The sequence below is a fragment of the Monopterus albus genome, unplaced genomic scaffold, assembly GCF_001952655.1.
Source record: "Monopterus albus unplaced genomic scaffold, M_albus_1.0 scaffold41.1, whole genome shotgun sequence".
Taxonomy (NCBI): Eukaryota; Metazoa; Chordata; class Actinopteri; order Synbranchiformes; family Synbranchidae; genus Monopterus; species Monopterus albus.
Genome location: NW_018127921.1, coordinates 2,937,360 through 2,947,087, shown reverse-complemented (window position 1 = coordinate 2,947,087; position 9,728 = coordinate 2,937,360).

Genomic DNA, 9,728 nt, shown 5'->3' with positions numbered 1-9,728 from the left:
GACCAGGATGGACAGGATTAGGAATGAGCACATCAGAGGGACAGCTCAGGTCGGCTGTTTTGGGGACAAGGTCAGAGAGTCCAGATTGAGATGGTTTGGACATGTGCAGAGGAGGGATAGCAGTTATATTGGTAGAAGGATGTTGGAGATGGAGCTGCCAGGCAAGAGGTCAAGAGGAAGGCCAAAGAGGAGATATATGGATGTGCTAAAAGAGGACATGAAGTTAATTGGGGTGAGAGTAGAGGATGCCGAGGATAGAATTAGGTGGAAACAAATGATTCGCTGTGGCGACCCCTAATGGGAACAGCCGAAAGAAGAAGAAGAAGAAGAAGTTTGTCTCAAGGATCAGATCTGCAGCTATGTCAAGTCCTGTTACATGCCTTCATAGGGGTCCACTGATCAGACCTTTTTTTTCCACCATAGGATTTTGATAACAAAACTCAGGATATCTGGCAATATATTTTAGATATGATGCCAGTCATATTTTTTGACCAAATTTAAAATGTGTACCTGTAAGATACAAGTTTTTTAATTTTGAAAAAAATTTAAACTAATATGAGCCATATTAGTTTAGAGTGCTAAGTATTTCATTGGTGGCCTGCTGGCATTGAATGAATGTAACTGCTGGTGGAAGCTGCAAATTTTATATTAATATTGTTGGCAAAAAAAAATCAATATTTTAATGCGGATTGGTCATGTGTGCCTAATGCCAGATTTGCTTAATACAGGCAATTTGGGTGGTGATACGAACCTGTCAGATCTGATGGTTGCATTCCTGTATGGTAGATTATTATTATCTTATAAAGAGAGAAAAGAAAGATAATTAGTTTATTCTGCAAGAGTCTGAATGACCTGTTTATTTGTGCAATGGCAGACTAAACGCAAATACTCATAGATCTTAATATCAAAGTTTGACCTTTTCATTTGTCAGTGCTTATCACTTTTACAGGCCATCACTGAAGCATAGTGTGCACACAACCCTTGCTTTGAGAAATGGCTACATTAGCTCATATCTGCAACCTCACCAGCCATTAGTCAATTAAAGGGTTAATGACATGTCACAGAAGAGGGCTCAGGCTTGGTTGGCACATGATTCCCAGTCGACCAACCTTTAATCTAACCCACTTAAATATGCATGAGCCCTCCCAGTGGCGATTTAATGGCCCTTAGTCCACCAACATCCAACCCTATCTAAACCTACATGCCCACTCCCATGTGACAAATGAGAAAGTGCACCTTGAGCTACACAGACAACACTCCGCTCATGATGCTGTGAAACAGACCACCGAGGGAGGTACTTGTCATAAATGTCTTGGCAGCTGTCAGCAAGCCTCTCCTGCCTTCATATCCATAACAATGGCAGACAGTCTGCTTCTGTAATGTCACAATGTAATGAAAATGTCTGTATTGTGTGTGCATTTACACTGACAGTGCAATAAATGTTCTTCTCTCAAAATCAACAATCTGTTAATTATTGCTGGGCTAGCTATTATCTTCCCTGGTAATGCTTAGTTTCAGCCTGGCATGAGGAACAATGGAACAAACTGTTTGTGAAACTAGTTTTCTTGTAGCAATGCTAACACAATGCTTTTGACAATACCTTTAGTTACTGTTTGTGGAATCTCTTTCTAATTTGAAAACCATGTCAATGCATTTTTTGGATTTTTTGGTACAGAACTGTTTTCACAGTATCGTAGTTGTTTCCCGTAAAGACTGGAAAGGGCAACACCTTGTCTTCAGTTTTTAAATGTGTTTTGCTCGCTGCATAGCTGTGCACCTACAGACATAGTCAGGGCAGAAGAGTGACTTTTAGAAGCCATAATTGATATTTATGTATCAAATAATGTGGAAACAGTGTAACAGTGTAAAACAGGTGAACCTACAGAGAATTACCATCTGAATCTGGAGTACCCCTCAGCCTCATGGAGCATTGTATACTTTATCTGTCATAAACCAATATGAGCTGGTGACATGGCACCTAAAGATATATTGTATCAGCTGGGCACTAATGTGAGTCGTTTTGGTTTGGAGCACCCACATAGATTCATCCACTTCAATGATTTATGTTTGTCAGATATAAAGTTGGCACGTGTTGTGTGTGTCACCTTCCCTTGATTGGCAGACATTTGTTTTAAAGTGACATCGCAGCCTCTGCCTAAAAGTAGGTATTTATTTCAATTGTGCACACATTTCTTTAAATAATTAATCTATATCTATGGTATACACTAATAAAAAATCAAAAGCCTCTTCCTCAATGCTTCCATTGCTCCTTTCCTGACTCTTTCAACCTGTCTCCCTCTCTCATGTCCCTAATGACCTGGGAGTATGTTGTTGTCCAAAGGGATTTCTGATTATTTTCAGATCAATCACAGACATCCTCGGATTGACAGACACATGAACAGTTATTGTAAACATGTCAATAATATGTGATAGGAGGCTAAACAGCAGAAGTTGTTTGGATTGGCTCTAAACATGTCAATAACATTTATTTAAGAGACCCAGTGTTTGTCCACAGATCCAGTTCAGTGGATGGATGGAATCAATATGCAAGTGAGCCTGTGTAATTTGAGTATGAAGTGAGAGATTTGCCCTTAGTTTTACAATTTTTGCATTGACTTCACACAGCTCCCCACCAGAATTATAATGGCAAAAGCGTGGTGGTAACTGCAGTACACTGTAGGGGACAAGTCTCATTGCACTTGGGGAAACAAGGTCATCCACTAACCTTCTGTTGCCAGCCACAAAGCAAATACTCAAATGGAAAGACAGCCAATACCAGCTCCACAAAGGGGGTATCAAGTCAATTCCCACCAGGCACACATGCAAACACACACACAAACAGGCATCCCATGAACGGATGCTTTAGAGCTTTTCCCTCTCTGACACACACAGTCACAAGCACATCCACACTCCCCTCAGTCCCTCTGACCTCACCTCAATTAGTGGGAGACATCTTTGTTTGGGTTGCTCTGCCTAACTAGCATGGGTCACCGCAGAGCAGGTGCCCGGTTAAATTCATTTATCAAAGGCGCTGGGACAATGCTTCATGTCACACCATTAGGATTGCAATCTCTGTTCTCTCCAGCTCATTTCATGAAGCCATTTGACAGTTTTGAGCAAGGGAATGAGAGAGGGAGGGAGGTGGGCAGCACTATGGAGCAATGGATGGAAGGTAACAGCATGTAAAACAGAATTCTAGAGAGAGGATACATGTGGATACTGAGTGAAACAGACACATTCTGTTAGCAGGAGATATGAGGAAGAGGGGTTGCAAGATGAGAGAAAAATTAAGGATTTATTAAGTGGCAGATGGAAGAAGAGAGTTGAATAGATTCTGTAAAAGATGAATACATGAGGAAGAAAAGAAGGGAAGAGGAAAAACAGCTTCAAGGGTAATTGTACTGAGGCCAGTTTGAGTCAGCATGAACAGATATGTGAATAGACACGAAGTCTCTCCCTATCAGGGTATGAGAATGCAGCTTAGTGGGTCTTTGTATGCACTCTGCCTATAGAGGTCACTGCAGCCTTCAACATGCGTCACATCTTCTGTACTACAGACGCACACATCCAGCCTCACACACATTTTCTCACAGCCTGTAAACCATAAATGTCAACATAGACGGCAATGCTGGCACATGTCCCCCTCTCCCTCTCCGTCTGTCTCTGTTTGGCTCCTTCCTTTTAGTAAAAAGGAAATTGTTGATCTAAATTGCAAGAGAATATTGTGAATTATTGTGAAAATTGATGCATGGGTAAGAGAAGGGACGGCACTTTGAGATGGAGATCAACAGACTATCAATCACCTCACAGTATCCTGTGATGACAAGTAGAAGGTCTCTGACATTTTTGACTGACATGATTGATGTGTTTTTGAAGTGCGGGGGAAGACCGTGTCAAACTCCCTTTCTGGCATGGAGTGGATAGATTGCACATCACAACGCTGCACTCAGTTGCAATCAGTGATACTTCGAAACAGTATATGAGGATCCACTTCAGCAGAGAGGTGTTTCAAAAAAAAAAAAAAAAAGGCTACACTACCAGAATCATGAATCGTTCGACTGAACATCTTAAGCTCGATTCTCACAGCAATTCAGAATATTAAAATGTTTTTCAAGTCAATAAATGTGGACTTGTTAGGGTGCTATACTAACTAACTATGTTCACTAACCATTGTATGAGTGAGTGATTTAGAACTGAGAGCCTGATCTAGTCACTAGATTGTGGAGTTGAATGTGTTGTATGTCTCAAGCTGGTTGAGTGTAACTGTTGGTTAGGTCCTGCTTTCAGCATGTTGGTGTGGCAGAAAGTGAAAAAGGGAGATGATGATGTAATTAAAGTGAGGATTCCTACTTCAGCCATACTGTATTGTTATTTCTCAGTAATGCACTGTACTCTGTTGTAGCACAGAGACTCTATTGTGCCACAGATGTGACAGTTCACATCCTTTCAGCTGCTGTGCACCATTGGAATGAACACTACTTCAGGCTGAGTTTGAAAGCTTTTAGGTTGCATATTGAAGGTCAATTGCAACTTTATTCTGTAAATTTTTTTTTTTATCCAAGCCTTAGAGGAGAATGGTTTTTCCCTCTAAAATGTATTGGAATTTAGATTTGTTGTATGTGGATGTTTGTGTTTATATACACTCACTGACTTTATTAGATACACCTGTTCAACTGCTTGTTAATGCAAATATCTAATCAGCCAGTCACACGGCAGCAGCTCAGTGCATTTAAGCATGTAGACATGGTGAAGATGATCTGCTGAAGTTCAAACCAAGCATCAGAATGGGGAAGAAACATGATTTAAGTGACTCTGAACATGGCACGGTTGTTGGTGCCAGACAGGCTCGTCTGAGTATTTCATAAAGTACAAACATCAAGTCCTCACATCGTATTTGTAATTTCTTGATAGTTGTAACTATTTAAACTATATTCTCACAGCCACAATACATATTTTACATATGTATATATGATTTAAATTATACAAGTTTACTAAAACACAATTTTATGTAAAACCTATTATTTATGTACAACCATAGACTAATATACATGCATATTATTGACTTAACTGTCTTACCTCGGCCACAGCCTACCTGAGTATTGTAACTGACCATTAAGCTGAGAATACTGAAAACTAACTGGGGCTGAGACAACTAATGAAATACAGTTTTCATTATTGTCAGCTGTCAACAATTTATAGTTGATTAATCCTACGCTTGTTTGGACTATGAAGCAGAACTATCATAATACATACAGTACATTCAAATAAAAAACATTGACTTTAATTTTGAATTTGTGCACAACAACAACTGAACTCCTTCTCTGGAACAGTCTGACATGATGTTTGATATCCCCTGATGTTTAAAAAATCAGAATCACTGGCACTTTGCTAAAATATGCTGCTTTGCTGAACTTACACATGTATTTCTGAGAAAAATACAGGTCTCACAGCTTGTGACTCAAAGTAAAAATGTTTTTTTTAGAGTTACTCAAACCCAAGCGGTATAAACAAAGTCAAGTATCAATCACTAACCACTATTATTACTATTATTATGTAGCATACTCTAGTACCAGCAACAAATCATGTATTTCGGATGGTTATATATTTGTATTTGGCAGAAACAGCTTGGCTCCTGAGGGAGCTTCCAAAAGAATTAATTGTCTCAATGGAAACAGAGTAAAATCAGCTTTCACCTAGTTGGTCACAACTTGTCTCATTACAGATATTTTAGTCATGCTTTGCTGAATTCCTTCAGATGACAGGGAGAGGTGTCAGCTTGGTTGGGGCTATTTTTCTACCAAGAAACTCAGTGAAGCCAACTGCAGTAAACGATGTGAGACAGATTCTGATGATATTCCACCATTTTAGTGTTTTAGTCTTGGCCAGAAAAGCTTTAAGAAGTGTGTTTTGGTGCTGCAGTATACTGAATGTATTGCACATTCATTATTATAACTTGATGAATGAAGGGACAAACAGGGGGTTTTGCAGTTTTAAAAAGTTTTGAGGCCATACCAGCAAATTAGTTTTCTTTTTTTATTTTGTTTGTGCCATTTAATTCTAATAGTGAGACAAAATAATCAGGTTCTTTTTTTCTCTCCTCAGTCTATTTTCCCTGGGCAGTCTATTTCACACTGTTCTTTCTCTCAGTGTAAGGGGTGGCAACGCAAGGTGACATTTGAAAAGTGCATTTCCCTGTCTGCTCCGTCAATCTGTTCTTTTTCCTTACAGACAGCTCCATCCATCTGCATACTGCCACAGCACACACACAGAAAATCCACCCACTCACACACAAACAGCGTCTCCCTGCCCACTGACAATGATGTCCCTGGTTACCACTGGGGCTGTGTATGTTTTGTAGACGGGCCTGTGACCTCGAGACCTCTAAATGACACACTAGCTGGCTGCGGTGTGACCTGAGGGCCCATTAAGAGTCAAACCCAACACCTTATCTGTCACGTACACTCCTGTGGCGAGCTGTTGGACACAGCACTGTCACCTCCAGATGACAGGTTGTCAACACCTGTTTCAGGATGATCGATTAGCAGATTGCCCCAAATCTTGTCCTCTCACATGCTCTCCCCTCTTTAGACTGATTAAAATAGGGTTACAATTCCTTATATTTTTGTTGCACACTGACAGCACGTTGGCTCATCTCCCTAGTGACAAAGTTTTGCAGCACATTTGGAAGTTAATTGCTTGGCTCATTAGCTTTTTTGTGTTTCTGCTTCAAAGCAGCGGGGATTTGACATTATATTGTTATGGTGAGGTGTTTAACAGTGAGAGTGGTGATCTCCCACCCTGGGGCATGAAATGGCCTGAGTGCTTTGGAAAGCCCTCTGTGATCTGCTCATTCCCCTCATTCATTTTTAATGGACTTTGAAGAGAACGTTTGTTCTCCATCACCACCACCATTTTGGCAGTGAGGTAAACAGATGGATGACAGTGAGCGAGCATCTCACAACAAGTGTCTTCCACTGCCATGTCTCAGAATACGGCAAGTAGTTTTTTTTTCCCTTTGGGCAGCCAGTAAAATAAATGCCAGACATTATAGGGATTTGTGTGGCACAGAAATGGGAGGAAATACCAGTATGAAGGTGACAGATTTTCTACTGCAGTCACAAATAATAGGGCTGTGCTGCCTTTTATAAAAGGCACTTGGTTTCAATCTTAAATGTTTAATAACTTCACAAGAAGCAAGCCCCCTTCAATCTCTCTCTTTTCTTCTCAGTACTCCCTTTCTCCTTTAGCTTTACATTTTGCCACATTCTCTCCACTGATTCGCTTGTCATTTAGCTAACATTTGCCAGTAAAGATGGCAGCAAAGTAACTGCTGTTATTTTGGCACACATATAAACACACATATAAACAACAATTCACTCATCACTTTCTGCTGACGGCTTTTGATCAGTGGACAGAGATTGTGCGCAAGGACTTGTTGAAGGTCGGTGTGTGCAGATCTGTGATTGCTGTGTAAATCGATTATGGCAACACTTTCCTCTAAGGATGCTGTCAGAGAGCCAGGCGGCTCCAGGCAGGGCCTCAGAGCCAGAGGCTGTGTTTAAAGATGGGTGATTGGATATTGAACATTGCATATAAACAATCATTTACATGCATGTATGGTAACATCTTTTCACTGGCCTATTGTCTATCAACATCATGAATGCAATCAAGTGCATGTTTTTGCATGAATCTGGAAGAATCTAGTGGTTATACCACAGTTCCACTGATGGTGATCAGCATGTAATATTTTATAGATTTTATCCAGTTTAATATTGGCATGAAATCAAATGACTGGTGGCACTACTGACCTTTTTAGCCTCTTTCTGACCTGCTGGCAGTTTTAACACGTGATGTGAGACATGTTCGATTAGTTGTCTGAAGCCTGGTGAAGTCTCTTGATTGCCAGGCTTTGTTCTATTCTTTCACAAATGGACTTCCTCTACTTCCCACGTCAATGGCTGTGAGTCTGGGATTGACAGATGTGTTCTTGGCCAAAAAAGAGGGACCACTGATGGATCACTACTGCTGACAGCCTCAGGACCACTCTAGCCAGGTGTACACCGACGGTGTCCTGTCAGTTGCAGGGCACATTTGGAAAAGAGATAGATATGAAAAGAACATTGAAAGGGTGAGGGATGTAACAGGTGCATGGATTGTGAAGGTAGAAAATGACAAGGAGCTTGAAAAAGAGGAATTTCGAGGGACAAGAAGAGCAACGGGTTCAAGGGGAGGAAGAAAGAGCAGTCAGGTGAAGTTATTTTCAGTCTTTCTGAGGTGGGAAGTGGCTGTTTTGTCAGTTTCTGGAGACTGAGGGTTATCTGTCTCCCACAGCTGTGCCACCCAGCTGTCACACATTGCTATGCTCCAGTCCGTCCTGGCATCCTGGCACCCGACTCCCTCTTCCCGCCATTATCTGCCTGTGTGTGTATTCTGCATTTGTCAGTTGTTATGCTTGTAGATTATTAGCATGGAAATGAGCAGGTTGAAGTTATTTATGCAGAATGAACCATAAGTGTCTCACCGTGCCCTTTCCCCCACTTCCAAGACAGTTAACTATCCCTTTAGCTAACAGCATACTGTCCTCCCATGTTTTGCTGTCTTTAAATTAATCAAGTCAGTCTGTACATGATGTGAGTTTTCTTTTCAAGGCGTTCTTGGACTCTGTCTGTGATCATGTCCCAGTGAAGTCATGTGCCTTTTCTAGGCACCCAACCAATCTGCAGTCCCCACCACCACTTTGACCACTCCATCCCCACTGGGTAAGAGCCTCAATTACCCACAGCCTATCACTGAAAACAGCCACTTTGCAGCCAACCACCTGTGACTCGGACTGTGGGAAGCTTTGGCTGCAGCATGACTGTGTGGGGAGGACAGTCAGTGCCTTGGACTGGCTAGCCAACCATTGATTAAGGGAATCAGTATTGATTAAGAGAGCAGGGGACATCTGGAATGGACCAATTTATGTCCTCACATCAATTATTCAAATGGCTGCCGCTGAATTGGATTAGAGGACAATCTCCCTGCCATCATTTCTACCCTTGTACAATCTGCACCCTCTCAGCAAGCTGTCGTGACAAGTCAGCCCCTCAAAATGCAAACTTTTACTTCACCGCATGGACTACATATGCAACTTGTACAAGTCATTGTGCTTTGTTCAGATTTACTCTGCTAAATAAAGCACACTGGGACCATGCTAGGACAAGCATTTTTTAGCCCTTGATTACTGGCTAATGCCTATAGCAGGCCTACACTGTGTTTCGACAGTGTTTCCACAGATTTGTTTCACAGTTTGCCCTTCTGTCTCTGTGTTGACATCTTGAGGGCTTGAACACTCCACAAAATGGCACAGCCTGCTGAATGTTTGGGCCAGAGGGTCCATATTTATAATGTTGGTGCTGGAGAAGCTGTGAAAATGTGCGTGGTTTTGTTCACGTATGGTGTTTGTTGTTTTAAGGGGTTGGGCTGGGGTGGAGGGTATTTGCTTTAATCTCTGTGTGAATGTCCCTGGCAGAATTCTTCTTTTTGTGTCATGTAGCAGTCTGTCCGCAGAGACGGTCCAGCAGTGAGCCCAGCTGATGGGCTCCTGTCCATTGTAGACAGGCTAACATGGTGGGAATGAGCAGTGTGACTGATTCAGGGACGAAAGCCCACAGGTGTCTGACTATGATAGAGGGATGCCCTTTGTCTGCTACCACACTGGAGCAGCTCACAGAAATACAGATTCCTAA